Below are 14,851 nucleotides of genomic sequence, written 5' to 3'. Positions count from 1 at the left end.
GTACACAACAACTTGCTAACATATGAAGTAAGGGAAGATGAAAAACAGTGGATGGGCTAACCATAAAAGCAAGTTTCCATCCTCTGAATGTTTGCCCATTTTTTAACATTGTGTTTAGATTCATTTCTGTTTCTCAGTTAAAATACCAGGCTGCTCACTTCTACAATGAGGTTTCTTAAATCCGGGAAGTGTTCCCAAGCTATATTGGAAAAAAACCCCAAACCAAAACCCCCACAAAACCAGTGGTAAATGAGGAACAACACAGGGCCAAGCAGGCTGAAAACAACTTGTGGCAGAGAGTCTAAATTAGGCTAAAATAACCAAACTTTCTCCTTATTAAACTGTTACCTACTTCCTCATTCGTTAATATTGTCGTTGTTTACACTTGCAGCCAGGCCAAAGATTTTCCCCTCCCTCCAAATATAATTTCCTGCTATTGACAGACATGTTCAAGTGCTGGATGTGTGTATGTCTACATGGCATACTGCAGGCAGAGGCGAGCCTTCTTGGCCACCATCCAAGCCAGCTGTAAATGAGCCAGCTCCAAACTGGAAGCTGTGTAAGCACAATTAGCACAGCAGTAAGCCTGATCTAACACATCCTGCCAAGAGACCGAGCTTATTAGCTTGAGCCCAACACAATGCACACGATGGATATGGGGCTTCTGCTTTGGCTCCACACAGAACGTGGGCAGCTGAAGCACATCAAGCTCCTATCTGCCCACAAGACATGCTGTAAGTACATCTCTCTTGGAGCATACCCTCTGCTGCAAGGACCATCATTCCCCTCTGCATCAATTCCCAAAACACTCTGAGTGCTGTGAGCAGATGGAGGGAACAGGGATCTCCAAGTGAGAACATCTGAGGAATAAGTCACCAGGGAGGCGTTTAGGCTCCAGGCACCAAAAAGGCCAAAGGGAAAAGTGAGGGAAAAGCAGAGCAAAGCAGTGCAAGACTCTACAAACTGATAAAGAGCTCCACTTCTGGATTCTATCAGGTCCAGAGCAATAATGACCAAAAGCCATTACCATACTGTAGATGTTAAATGGGCTCTGCACAGGTGCTCCTACCAATAAAGAATTAATTATTTTTGGCCAACATTTGAACAGTCCAAAAGAGGAATGTGCTCAGAGAAGGAAATCTGTTAACAAACTGGGACCCAAGAAACCAATGCTCCCCTGGTGCCATGGATTTTATTAGAGTAGTGACAGTCTAGTGGTTGGCAGTAGTAGTCTGAGAAACTTATAAATTCAGAGCAAAATTAGACAAAAATCAAAGGGTAGCAATGAAAATCATCGGCGGGGGAGGGCGGGAAATAAAAGGCATATTTTAAGAAGAATGTCTGAAGAGACTGGGAATGTTTACATTTAAAAGGGCAGTAATAAAATGGTCATTGCTAAACTATAGCAGAAACCAACCTATACGAGTGGGCTTCTGCCCACCCATCAGAGAGCACACGGGCAAGCAGAAATTCTATTGAAGTGCCCCAATCAAAGGCAACAAAAAAACCACCTTATTCAACACATAATTATTTTGTTGCATTCTGTGTCAACAGACTGTTCTGTAGCAAACACTCAGGATCTTTGGAAGGTGGTGGTCATGCCCGTTTTGTTTTCCCTCCCACTCTACTGTAAAGGAGTATTTTTAGCTTTCAGTTTGAGCTTTCTGATGTATGGGACAGGTATAAGCAAGAGAGAGAAGGGACCCCACAAGGTGTGGCAGACACACTCCTCCACACATTCAGATTCTGCATATTTACTATGTTTATTTTGACTTTTGAGATTTTTAGATTACATTGTGTATATGGAGGTTTTCCATGATTTGCTACCTTAAAATATTTTCTTTGAAAAGGCTTAGTTTGATCTGGGGTGAAGACTACACATCCTCAGCAGAGTACAAGCAGTTTATATACGTGTCCCTGACCCTTGCATGATCATCAGTTTGGGCTAAACACCTGCTGGAATTTCACACAATTTCTCACACTCTAGTAACACAGATCTCAGGCAGATATATCTTTATGATCCAAGGCAGCATTTGAATCATGGATACCTGCTTCAAAAGAGTGTTTTTCTTCCCTTTTCCCTATCCTTTCATAAGCTTCTAAAAACATGACCAAATCAAACCAAATTAATCACACCAGGTTAAGAGACACAGACAAAAGAAAAACTAAGAGCTGAAATTACACTTGCATGGTTCTTTTGTCTGAGAAGGAAATAATTTTCTCTCTGTTTTCCCACTTGAAGGCTTGAAAAAGAAAGCTATGCTGTCAGAAATATCAAGGCCTAATGAAATGTGTGAAAAACCAGTCATACCTTGAACTTACTAACTTCAAGAAGGTGAAATAGAGAAATGTATTTAAATACTATTCGGTATGAAACACTTAGAAATAACACAACAGTATGATTACTGCAGGTTAATTTAGCCTTATTTAGATTTTTCAGTAATTTAAAAATACATATATAATCATCATCCATTGTTCAGACAGTGACAACTGTTCTGAAACAAGATCTCAATTTACACACACATCTAATATATCTAAAATATACAGTATACATGTGTACAGCACATAAAAGTCAAATAACCATTCAGTCCCTTTACTTACACACTTCCAGTGAAAAGATAAAATCTTGGCTTATAAATCAGCTGAACTAAAATACCCTAGAAGAACACACTTCTAATAGAAGAAAACGGCGAGGAGATAAACACAATTATGGGAAAAGGGAGGGTAGAGAAGTAAAATATTTGCCAGTTAACTCTGAATACTTTTGTATTGAACAAAAATAAATACTCAATCTGCTTGTTATTTCTTTTGGAAGTACTTCTTTGCAGAGAGGAATGCAAGTTAGCATCCTTTATAAGGCCATAAGAATCTGGTACATACCACCATAAAGTAGGTCTGGTACAGAATACAGCAATCTCCCATGCAGTGACATGATAAACAGAATCCTTAAATGCTGATTTGGTCTCCCTTTAAAGCAATACTTATTTAAAAAAAAAATAAAATAGGAAAAGAATCAGAAGCCATCTGCAAAGGAAGTACCTCAGACTCAAATCTGTCTACACTCACTATGTGTACATTGCTTTTTGTTTAGACAAAGTAAAACCAGGAGAGAATGCAATGTATCTGCAGAAGGTTCTTCTATTTTTAACTAATACTGTCCTGCCAGTATCAATTCATCCAGATAGAAAATCCTTCATTAAAAATATAATTTACTTTGGTTGCTTTTCACTGTGTTGAAGTGACATCTTTCCCAAATGCTGTCAAAGGCCATTAGGAACACAGAGATTTGAGAACAAGTTTCAACCATGACACCCATTGGCCTCCTAAACACAAGTCTCCTTAGGAAGGCTTGGGAATCCTTAGATGGGAAGGGGCAAAGCCAAAGGGCATGAACAATATTATTTGGATATACATAGTACCATTACAAAATAACAAAAAATCTTTGCACTGTCTCATACAGGCAAAGTGACAAACCAGTGAAATATCCTAAAGAACAAGACAGAACTTTGGAACTTTTCACCTGAAACTTGGGGTGCTACAGCATTTTACTAAAAAGTACAATACTGAAGACAACTTAAGCAAGAAGTTACCAGCATTTCACTCAGCTATACATATTTTTATGTGTCCACCTGGGAAAAAAAACCCCAACACATATATAAGCAGATAAACTCAAATTAAAACATAGCTTGCCTTTGGAGTCATGGCTTACTTTTAAAAAAGATGGCTTATATATACAAGAGCATTTATATTTAAGCCAATATTTTAAACTCTGTTCTTCCCTACAAATCACAGTACAAGAGTTTCTGAACAACTTCTTAACTTTATCCTATTCCCTTCTCATTCAACTGCTCTAGCTAGAGACCAGTAGAGCAGGAGTCAGACAGTGAGACAATCTGTAGCAATCAGACATCACAAAACTTAGGGAAACAAAATGTAAGATGTACTTTATTAATGTAAATGACTCTAGACATTTCAACACTAAGAGAATATAATTCAAGAATTAGTCACACTTAAAGAGAGAATACAGAAAGTTCAGTAGGGGACAGGACAAAGGAGTGAAGAAGCCCTTTCAAAGTGCAGAATTCAAGCCCTTGTTCAATTCCAGATCCACCTCTGCTCCTCCTCAGAGTGCCAGTTTGGGGCCTGAAGTTGGGAAAAAACCAACTCCACTGCTTCATACTTAAAAGGGAAGCTCAAAAGACAAACTATGTTGCCTTTCTGTAACTTCTGATGCAATAAATAGTCTGATTCAGCAACAAGCCTCTCTTGATAGGGTTATACACCTCCCACTGACCACAGTCTGAGCAGCCTCATGGAATACACAGGCTCATTGCTGGGGGATTTTTCACAAAGGCAATCTGGAACAAGCAGTTCCTATCTCTGGCCACTTGTTACCAGCTCCTGTTGCGCTGCCTTCACCCCACCCCTCCTGGGACAGCTTCATGGTGCTGCACAGAGGGACTTGGTGAAGTTAAAAATAGTCCATTCATCCTCCCTCTCCCTCCCCATTTTTGCCAGGTTATTTTTAAAACAGATACATTCTCTGCTCTTGTTCAACAGGCAGCTTGGCAAGAAGGGGATGGGAGGAGGACAAGCTGCAGCTCTGCCAGTCCAGGCTGTAAGAGGGCCTGCAGAGCCCCTTCAGTCCACCTTGCCACTAAGACATCACATATGCATGGCATTACAGACACACAGAAGTCCTCATAATCCCAGTTTAAGCTGGTGTTTGCAAAGTCTGAGAAGGAGCACGTACTATTCCTACGGTTAGACGGAAGAGGTTTGCATAATCTTATCCCTCACATCCCAGGAGCCAGAACTAATTCTGTGCTTTTCTGATTTGACTTGGGGATTCTACGCCACCACAGCAGGACTTAGAAAATGGCTCTTCACTGTAACCTTGTCTGAGTGCTCATCTTTTGTTTGCATTACTCTGCCTTGCAAGATGACAGCTATCAAGTCAGATTACTGAATGCCACTCACAGTGACACATGCCAAAAGTAAACCATTAAGACCATCTAAATAAGAGCCAGGCTTAATATGTAGGTTGCCAGGTATTACATCTGGTAAGAAATCATTCTAGACAAGTTCAGCAATTAAAAAATTATCAAATATTTTAACTTAGTTCTTAAAATTCACAGGACTAATCAAATAAATTCCCGAATTCCTAAAAGAACCCCGCATTTCAAGCGCAAAGAATTTAGGCTGTCAGAAAAAAAAAAGGGTTGGGGGAGGTGGGGGGAAATGCAACAATTTTTTTAAAATCCTCCTAACCCCTAGTGTTTTTTCTGTGTGTTTATGAAGCCTCCGGAAATACCATGGCAAACATTCCAGCCCTACAGCAGCGAGGTCACATGACCCCAAGGCACAGCAAGGAACTTCTCTCCCAAGTTCCCTTACGGTAAAGAAAAGTGATCTTTATTTTATTTTTGAAAACAAGGGCCCAAGTCCAGGGAAATCTCCAGGAAATTTTCAAAAGTACAGTTTTAAAAACAGAGTGTTTCTTGATGTGGTGGGGCTTGGTGTTGTGTTTTGTCATTTATTTGCTGCACTTCTTTGCCTGCACATATTACTGGTATTATCCAAGATGAGCATCTTATACCATTAGACCATATTCAGGGACCATTAAATACAGTATACCATTTAAGTCACCTCTAAAAACTACTTGTAATCTTTTAAGTAAAAATTACTTGTAACTACTTGTTCTCTAAATCTTCTATTAAAGTTAAAATCAGTACTGCTGTATTTCTTAACACAGCCATGATCTTTTCCTGCAAAAATTATGGCACTTAAAACCTCTCCCCCTTCTTGTCTTTCAGGATTATTTCAGCTAGCACTACTAATGAAAGGATTTATGCAAATAAGCTTCGCTAAACATGATTTAAAAAATACTCAAAATCTGAACCTGAATCACAACCTTACATTTTTACAAACAATCACATGTACATACTTGGAAGTAACTGAAATGTAGGATTATTGATGAATCATAATGTAATAGGTGAGTATCAGAATTTTGTGGTTGTCTGAAAACAACATAGAAGAAAGCTTGGGGAAGGGAAACAGTCCTGCAGTCGAAATGCACAGCAAATGGCAGGCACTCACCACTAACTTGCTTTGTAACCATGTCAGAAATGCTTCTAATTACCAGAGGTAAAAGAGGGATGGCATTTCTGCTGGAAGCAAGTTTTACACTTTAGTCTTTCTCTCCTTTCTTTTTCAGCCTATAAATATTAGTCTTACACATTTTTCTCCCATACAGCTCTTGAAAAGGTTGAGTTTTTCAAGGCTGAGAGCAGATAGAAATGTTCATCAAGAAATGCCTTGAGGTCAACTGTCTGTAACTCATCAAAATGCAGCACTGAAAATATGGATGGTGGATTATATGAGCATGGTAAAGCAGATTTTAAAAAAAACCAACAAAACTGTGTTCTGATGATCAGTAACATTTTTTCTGTTTGGAAATGGGTTCAGTTATGTACCCCCAGTGGTGATGGTCACAGGGCACTGACTCCTCCCCTAATTTCAGGTGCATTCAAAACAACTACAGATGCACAGAAGTGACTTTACTGCTATTTCCCAACATATGGAAATCCCACTGGGATATGACAAGGATCAAAAATGGAGAAGAGTCGCACAGCAGTGCAGTGTAAGGAGAGGCAGCTGGTCCACAAGAAAATGATGATGTAGGCCAAATTCTAGAGAAGCACTGAACTACACTGAAAATAATGCAGAGATGAGCTTACCTATGGCTTTATAAACTACTTAAAAATATCTTTAAAAAACCCCACAAGCAAAGGAAAAGCAGCAACAGAATAAGTCTGCAAAGATTATTTTTCTTAAGTGAAGAAGGAAATAGATACCCTGGAGTGCCCACTCTGTGCTTTTTAAAAAATTCTGTACAACAGCTAGACATAAGATATTGAACATATTATTGAAACTACTGCTCACTTCTACTCAGGGATTTCTGCTTAGTTTATTATAAATGCACATTTATTGGCAGCAAGTAGAACATATTATTGCTCTGTTTTATAGCTGGAATGGCGCACACACAGAGTAATTTGTTTGTATTCTGTATCAGGATCAATACTGTGCCAGGGATAGCCTGAGGAATGTTTATGCTGAGGGCTTTGCTTGCAGTGTTTTGTTGTTGCAATCAATTGACCAAACAGGGCTGCTTCTTAAAACAACAAATAAACTATGATAGTGACCAGATCAGCCATTCAAGCATCAAACACGACACAGTGTCTGGAAAAGGAACGAAGGCCCACAAGTGTTTTTACTGCTGGATGACATACACAGCTTTCCTACCTGAGTATTTCCCACCGGCCTTTCTTCCTCTCAGTAGCTGGGGACTGTTTCCTCAATGCCCTCACATAACAAGATCCATTTTCCTGCAATAAAAATACAGACACATCATGCTTCCATTCTCCTGCAGAACACAGCAGCATTTGAATCAGCTCAGTGAAAAGACCTGAAATGAATAAAGAGCATTTAGGAGTTCAACAACCAAGCCAGGAGGACCAGATCTGAGGCTGTGTTGGGGTTCTAGCCCAGCTTTTGCCACCCCCAAGCTTCTGAGACTCACTCAGCAGTTTAAGTATTACAGGTTTTCATGCCTGTAACAATGAAATAAGGAAAAGATAATGAGAATTCTGTTGAGGTTTATATCAAAATTTCCAGAGCTAAATGGTAATTTTTTCTCAGTTAAAGGTCATGCTGAAGTCTCTTTTATTCTCTTTATAAAGGGTACTCACTGACTATTGTGAGCAAAGTGCCATTAAAAAAGATAAACCAACCTCCAAACACTACTTAAAAAAATACACCAAAATACCTCAGAACCACCATCCTCTCTGCAGCAAAACAAAACAAGTTTATGGATTACACTGGCACAGCACTGCAACTTCTAGGAAATGTTTTTTTAATTATAAAGAAAGATTGCAAAGGGAGACGGGGGAATGTTTACGGGTAGTCTGTATTTTGTTACATGCTGTTTCAGCAGGCAGACAAGGTGTCCTTACAGCATTATACTACCAAGCCCCAAAACTCAGCAAATATTGAGAAAAGGAACACAGTGACTACATTTTGCCTCTCTTTTGACTGACTTCCAAATAACTTCTGTGCAAAAAAAAAATCCCATTAAACATGAAAAAGCACATACTATTAGAAAACAACAACAAAAAACCCAAGCAAAAAACAACACAGCAAACCCCACACAATTTGCAACCACTCCAGGTTCCTCCCCAACTACCAGCTGTGAGAGCAGACACTTTCATAAAAACTCAAATTACACAGAAGTGACAGGTGACTTTTAGAAAAGCCTCAAGTTATTACAAATAACTTGTTAGTTGCATTCAGTGTTTGTTCTGCAACCATATTTATCCTTTTCACTGGTAATTCACCAAGAATAAAAACATGACTGAAAACCTTCTTAGAAACAGTCATCCCACCCCAACACACCCAGTGCCACCACGGGACTGTCTGCTTCATACAGGGACACTGCTGGTTTTCTTGTCTCACAAAAGGCAGTTTTAGAGAAATTACATATTGACAAGCACCATGGGTGAGTGTTTGGCTTTAAGGCCACATTCAACTGTGAATGTTTTTGCCCAGAACACGTTTATTCTCTTCCAGAAGTTTTCTCCAGTGCTTTTCTTCTGCTGATGCAAGGTAGGAACAACACTTTAATTGATTCAAATTTAGTATTTGTTAACATGACTTGCTCAGCCAATGCAGACCAGGCTTTAATGAAGTTGTAATTAGTTATTTTAGTTTGTTTCTCCAAAGGAAAAGCTTTTTTTTCTGCCTGCCCTAAGATCTGGGTACCATTCCAGGTGTAACTGGATTGGACTTTTGTCAGATCAGGCTACAGCATTTACCTGGACACTTGAATTTTGCCTCTCACTCCTCCCCTCCTGGACTCTTACTTTCAACACTGCATTCGTGCAGCTGCATGGTTAGCTGGAATGGGGCAACTAATTTCCTTCAGCATGTTGTCTCAAACAGCTCTGCCAGCACAACACAGGGAGCAGGGCCAAGACAGGAGTGATCAGCCATCATGGCAGAGGGTAGAAACAGAGCCTGTTTAAGGCAGCTTGAACTGCACTGCTGCACAACACAAACCCAAGGCTTTGCTCCTCTGCTCTATTCTGCCCATCTGTAAAACCAGCACCACAATTCCTACTTTGTTTTATAAAGCACCTCTTAAAATGAAAGGGCTAGCCATTAACATTTCTGTGAATTCACAGTACTGACCACCCACCCCTTTCATAAACCAGGTCCAAGCTGGTTCTAAGGACACTGGCACTGACCCCACCAGCATCTGCTCCCTGGTTTCCCTGCACAGCCTGCTCAGGGGTTGTACAATGTCCCCCCCCTCCACTCCAGCCTGTTCTGTGCCCCCACGCCAGCCCTAGCTCTGCCAACACACTTCACAGGGTCCTGCTGGGAACAGCAATCAGCTTCTAAAAATAAAATTAGCTTCTTAAAGCCTGGTCCCTTCTCTTATCCTGTTTCTAGAAAGATCCCAAAACAGTCTCACTGGCAAGGTCCAGGGTTTAGCGGGCTACACCTGAGAATGAGACTAGATGGTAGAGAAGAAGTGCCAGCTGGAAAGCCCTTACACCTGGCTTGCCTCAGCCACCCTGTCCAGGTGTGTGCTAAGCCCTGCTGTGGCACAGTAACTCGGTGCTGCACAATTGCCAGCCTTTCCCACATCCACAGCCGGGGCACGGCCGGTTCCGCCGCTGCAGGAGCGGACTCGGGAAGCACCGAGCCCCATCCGCAAGCACCGAGCCCCATCCGCAAGCAGCCGCCCGTGCCCGGCTAGGGAGCCGGGCCAGGAGGGGAACCAGCAGCGCTCCAGCCGGGAGCGCTTCCTGCTCCTCCACATCCAGCAGGGGGAGCACAAAAACGCACAGCTTTTTTTGGCCATAAAAGATTTTTTGGCTACGAACCGCTGTATCGCAAAGCTGGACACTCTGCGTTAGGCTACTCCTACAGCAATGTGTATGTGGGGCATGACAAGTGCACCACGGGCAGAACTCCTGCTCCGGGCAGATCACACCACAAAAATCAACTCTGAAGGAGCCACAGACAGGCCAGGAAAGCTGCAGGAGCCGGGGGCAGGAAGGAGAGCCTGCACAGCAGGGCTGCCAACGCCAGCAATTTTATCCTGTCCCCTGCAGCACTAGGAATTTTTCCTAAAGCCAGCTCTCCAAAGTCTCATCATCACATAAAAATTTCAGCTTTCAGCTCTTTGTTTGTTTTTTTTAAGGGATATATTTATCTCTACGTTCCAAAGTTCAAAACCAAAGCTGTAAAAACAAACCCCAAAGATTTAAACAACAGCAAAAGTGATAAAAGAATCCCTCAAATCTGTTGTCTGTACATCATGGACAAAAGAATCTCAACTCTGGGAATTCCACATAATTTTCCTTAATTTACAATTAACTGTTGAGTTACTGTTTCAGAAATTGAGGAGGCAAAAAATTTCAGAAATTGAGGAGACTGTTCAGCAACCACTGAGGGGAACTCTGTTCCTGCTTCCCAAGAGTGAACATCACCCAAAGACCTTTTCTCACCCAACTCCCCTGGTTTGTGCCATGCCTGACCCTCAGCCCTGCGCCTGCCTCTAGCACGGACAGCCGTGGAGTGTGTCTGCAGCACCTTCTCTGCCTGCTCCTCCTCCTTCTCACTTGTCCTTGGGCTATTCCTTGCCCCTTCGTTTCATCTCCCCTGTCCCAGTCTTCCCAGGGATGCCCTTGCTTTGGGTGACCCTCACTGCGCTCTGGGACAGGCATGATCCCTCAGGGACCCTCCTGAAGGGCAGCCCAGGCAATGTCCCCATCCCTGCAGCCCCAGCTCCTAAACCCATCCATTCAGGCCCAATGTACCACATAGTTTCAACATCTTTTCTTATAAGATGGTGCTCTGTTTCCTAGTGATTTTGTTAAAATTAATGGAAGTGGTCTATATATATTGAAGGGAAACACCCAGAGCAACATGTGCCTTACAAGTCTTAAAATTAAAGCATATAAAAATACTGTAAGGGTGAACTGGAGGAAGTCCAATAGGGAAGTATCAAGGAATTCACCTTTAAATCTCCTAATCTCAGCTGTATCACTGCAATGGACTTTCCCTGCTTTCTTATCATATCCTGGTCCCAGCTGGTGGCCACCAGATCTTGCAGAAAGCAAGAGCGAGCCCAGGGTATCTCACTGTCTATACCTTGCTGGACTTAAACAACTGTAAATAAATCAATCTCTAAAAGTAGCCAAGAGTAAACCCTTCAGTTTCCATACACAAAATATCATATGGACTCCACATACCCAGACAAAAATGAAGAGACAGCAAATAGAAAACACCCAAACAACAAATATTGAAAAACAAAAATACTACTAGGATGGACAGTTAAAGAATGTTGTACAAGCTTCCTATAGAAATGCATAAGGCAGGTGCATTTTAGAGTATTTTCCTACTTTCACAAATTATTTTGAAGTTCCAGCATTATTCTCCTTGAACTGTAGAATATGTTGAAACTCAAAATTCCTATAAAACCACAGCATGTCAGCAATCCCAACTTCTCATTTATCCACAGCTGTAACTGGGTCATAAGTGAAGAACACGAAGTGCTGCTCTTCCTAAATAAGCTTACTGGTCAGCAAGCGTACTTCTGCTATGTGAAAACATTAACAAACTTTACAGAGAGTTTAACCATTATATGCAGTCCTTATTAGGTATCATAGCTCTCTATCAGGACATTTTAGAAACTTGGGCTTTCTTGAAATTCTAAAGTAACTCAAAATCAACAGTGAGTGCATGTCTGACAAGCATCAGATGCCATCCACACTGACCAAGAAACAGCCTGCTAGTTTAATAAGAGAAAAGCAAAAACTGTTGTTAAACTAAGTAATGCAAAATAGGTGAGGGTTTTGGAGAGGGAAGATGAGAGACAGACAGAGAGTGTCTGTGAGAGGTTGAGAATGAGAATGTCTGTGCAGGTTGGTGACTTCCTTCCTGGGCAGAGACAGAACAAGGGAGGAAAGGAAAGCCGGGAAGATCTGTGTGGAGGGAAGCAAGACTGCAGCTTCAGACAACTTTCAACTTTGCCTACACTTAGACTTGGTCCTCAGTAAAACAAGAACCAAAAACCACTCAAATACATCACACCAAAATGCAGCAGCCACATGGCTGTAAAATACAGCCATTTATCTGATGGAACAGACAGGATGCACACTCCTTCCAAACACAAGTAGCAGAAAGTCACAGAAAAGGCCAGGCTGCGCTGGAACCTGCCGTGTGCCTCACCTGGCAGCACCCAACACATCCCCTCCCTGCCTGGGGAGCCCTGGGGCCTGCCTCCTGCCTTCACCCCAGCAGGGCTCCTCATGCCCTGCAGAGCCCCAGGAGAAGCCTGGACCAGCACTCCTGTGCTACCCCATTTCCTCCTGACACCTTTTGTTCCCAAAATAGAAGAAGCAGGTTCTCACAGGGGGCTGCTGCATTGAGCAGTGCAGCCACTCAGACACTCAGTCAAACTGGTGGCTCCTGTATCACATCATTACTGCAACCAGTCCTCCTGGGAGATTTCTCAGGCTCACCCTGTTAGGCAGAATGCTACAAGGGCACAGCAAAATATGAAAGAATCACAGGAATAAGTATGTAAATTTTGCTTGTGTTTTTTCTCATCTTCTTTCTCACCAGTGTATAGAAGCAAAAGTTTTGTTTATTTAGTCAATTTTCTCAATTAGTTTTCCCAGTTTAAAAAACCAAACAACTACCTTTTGTTTTTTTCTCTGCAGCAACAGAAAGAAAGCCTTCTCAAAATTGTATTTCACATGATTTCAAAAAAATAAAACATAACTGAAGTACACATTTTCTCAGTTGCAGAAAGCCAAGAATTTGCAATTTCCTTATTTTGAGATGGAAAGGAAAGGTCCAGGTTGTTGTCATAATCTATGCATTTAAGGCTTAACAGCAGCTGTTTGCACTACCATGATCTCCAGTTTAGAACACCAATAACAACACAATCCTTTTCCTCTCCCAAGTTGTTCTCCAAAAATCTAATTACTGAAAGAACCGCTTTTCCAGTCCTGCTCTGTTCTTAAGGCTGCATCTAAGATGGGTCCAGTGCACCTATAAACAGGGCCTGAGTAGGCCAAGATTGCTGTAAATCTGTGTCTCTGCTCTCTTGTCACAGCCCTGGTAACCCTGAAGTCCCTTGGGCTGTGCTGCACCCTACCTCCCCTCCCAGCCTCCTACCCCAGATTTAAGGGGCTGCACATGAGTCAGTAGAATAGATCAGGGGTTTAAGCAGCAACAGGGAAATAGGACTAGGAGGACAGGCATTTCAGCACATCTTGGTGAAGCCATAATCTGATGGAGGTGGCTTTGGCCCAAGCCGAAATAAGAAAATTTGGTGTGGCTGCCCGCTGCAAGGCAGTCCAGGCAGCTCCTTCTCCAGCGCCTGCTCCAGGCCAACAGCAGCCAGCCAGCTACAGTCAGAGTCAGTCTGGGGCTGGAGGGCCCAAACCAACAGAGGTTTGCAATTCACTGTCATTTCCCAAGTGGCCGTGGCAGTCACAGCTCCTCCCTGGCCACAGCGGGCAGCAGCACATTAGACTGCATCTGTTTGTGGCAGAGCACTGAGCTGCCAACTCACAGGCACAGGATAACAAGCACTATTAATCTTGGCTTAAGCGGAACCATTGTTCTGGAGATTGGACATCTCTTATAAAATCCCATTATTAGAGACCATTTGCCATCTATTTCCGTAGAAACTTTTTTAGTGCGCTTTGTTCTGTTTTAGAAAAAATTTCCCCCTTCCCTTTTCCTTAAGTCCTATTGTACTTACAGAGCCTTAAACAATAATCCACTCAAGCACAACCATGGAAGTGGCTTGAAGGAACAAAAGCTGCTTCTGGCATAGCCAGTGCATCTGACTCTCCCTGCATACAGCTGCCTGTACAGCCTGTACAGCAGATTTGCAGCGCACCAGCAGCTACCCATTTCCCTCTGCTCCTCCTGTGTGTTGGATACAAAATAAACAGTAAACATGAGAAGTCTGCTCAAATTATACTTGCAGCATCAGCTAAGGGTGCAGGTGAGTCACAAGCAAGTTCTGCAGCCTATCTTGCTAAAGGAATAGGGAGAAGACTGACCTTAAAAGAAAGCAGTAGGCATGAGTAAGACAAATTTAAAAAAAAAAAAAATCTAACTCCAGGGAGACAAGGCATTGGAAGCAAAGTGTCTAAGGCTCTGTTAAAGAAGATTATTGCCACATCTAGCAGTTAGTACCCACCCAAGTAGAGTGCCATCAACCTAATTCTCAAACAAGACTAGCAGAGCAGCGAGACAGGATTAGACATGCTTGTTTTTAACCATTCTTTGCTCTCTCTGGTGTATTACTATCAGCACAGCATTGGCATCAAAATTACTACCCTTCAAAATGTGCAGAGCACATTTTTTAATTTTACATGTAGCAGTTATGTCATCTGGGGTTATTTATTTTTTTAATATAAAGTGGTATAACATACTTAATCTGTTTTGAGAAAAGAACAAATTGATTTAGTGAGCAGTTCAAGGCTCTCCCTGGAGACACTCAGCCACACTCAGAAATCTGGATATAAGTTGAGACTTTGCTAAAGTAATTTTAATTGTAGGTCATAAGAAATGTCAAGATATAAACCACCAAGGAATACTAAAAATTAAGCCATCATCTCTGAGAGTAACAAATGTCTTATATTTGGCAGTAGAATAATTTCTACATCTTTACAGCATTACTACTTAAGGACAGTAGCAGAGCAAAGGGCTTAGAATTACACACAACATGTGTGCATTCTTTTTGCTGGGGAGG

At 41.9% G+C, this 14,851-nt stretch overlaps 1 protein-coding gene across 9 annotated transcripts in view; it reads right to left on the bottom strand.

Annotated features, from left to right (window-relative positions):
• The window catches only part of ZMIZ1 (zinc finger MIZ-type containing 1), a 346,373-nt gene that overhangs the window by 212,172 nt on the left and 119,350 nt on the right, over positions 1–14,851 (bottom strand). For all 9 annotated transcript variants that reach the window (XM_064716346.1, XM_064716344.1, XM_064716343.1 and 6 more), the window contains one exon: positions 7,306–7,388. The gene's annotated coding sequence lies outside the window, so the exon portion shown is untranslated. The remainder of the gene's footprint in view (positions 1–7,305; positions 7,389–14,851) is intronic.

Source organism: Zonotrichia leucophrys, chromosome 6 (genome assembly GCF_028769735.1).
Source record: "Zonotrichia leucophrys gambelii isolate GWCS_2022_RI chromosome 6, RI_Zleu_2.0, whole genome shotgun sequence".
NCBI lineage: Eukaryota > Metazoa > Chordata > Aves > Passeriformes > Passerellidae > Zonotrichia > Zonotrichia leucophrys.
Note: the sequence above shows the minus strand (reverse complement) of the source record. Positions and strands in the feature narration are given on the sequence as shown.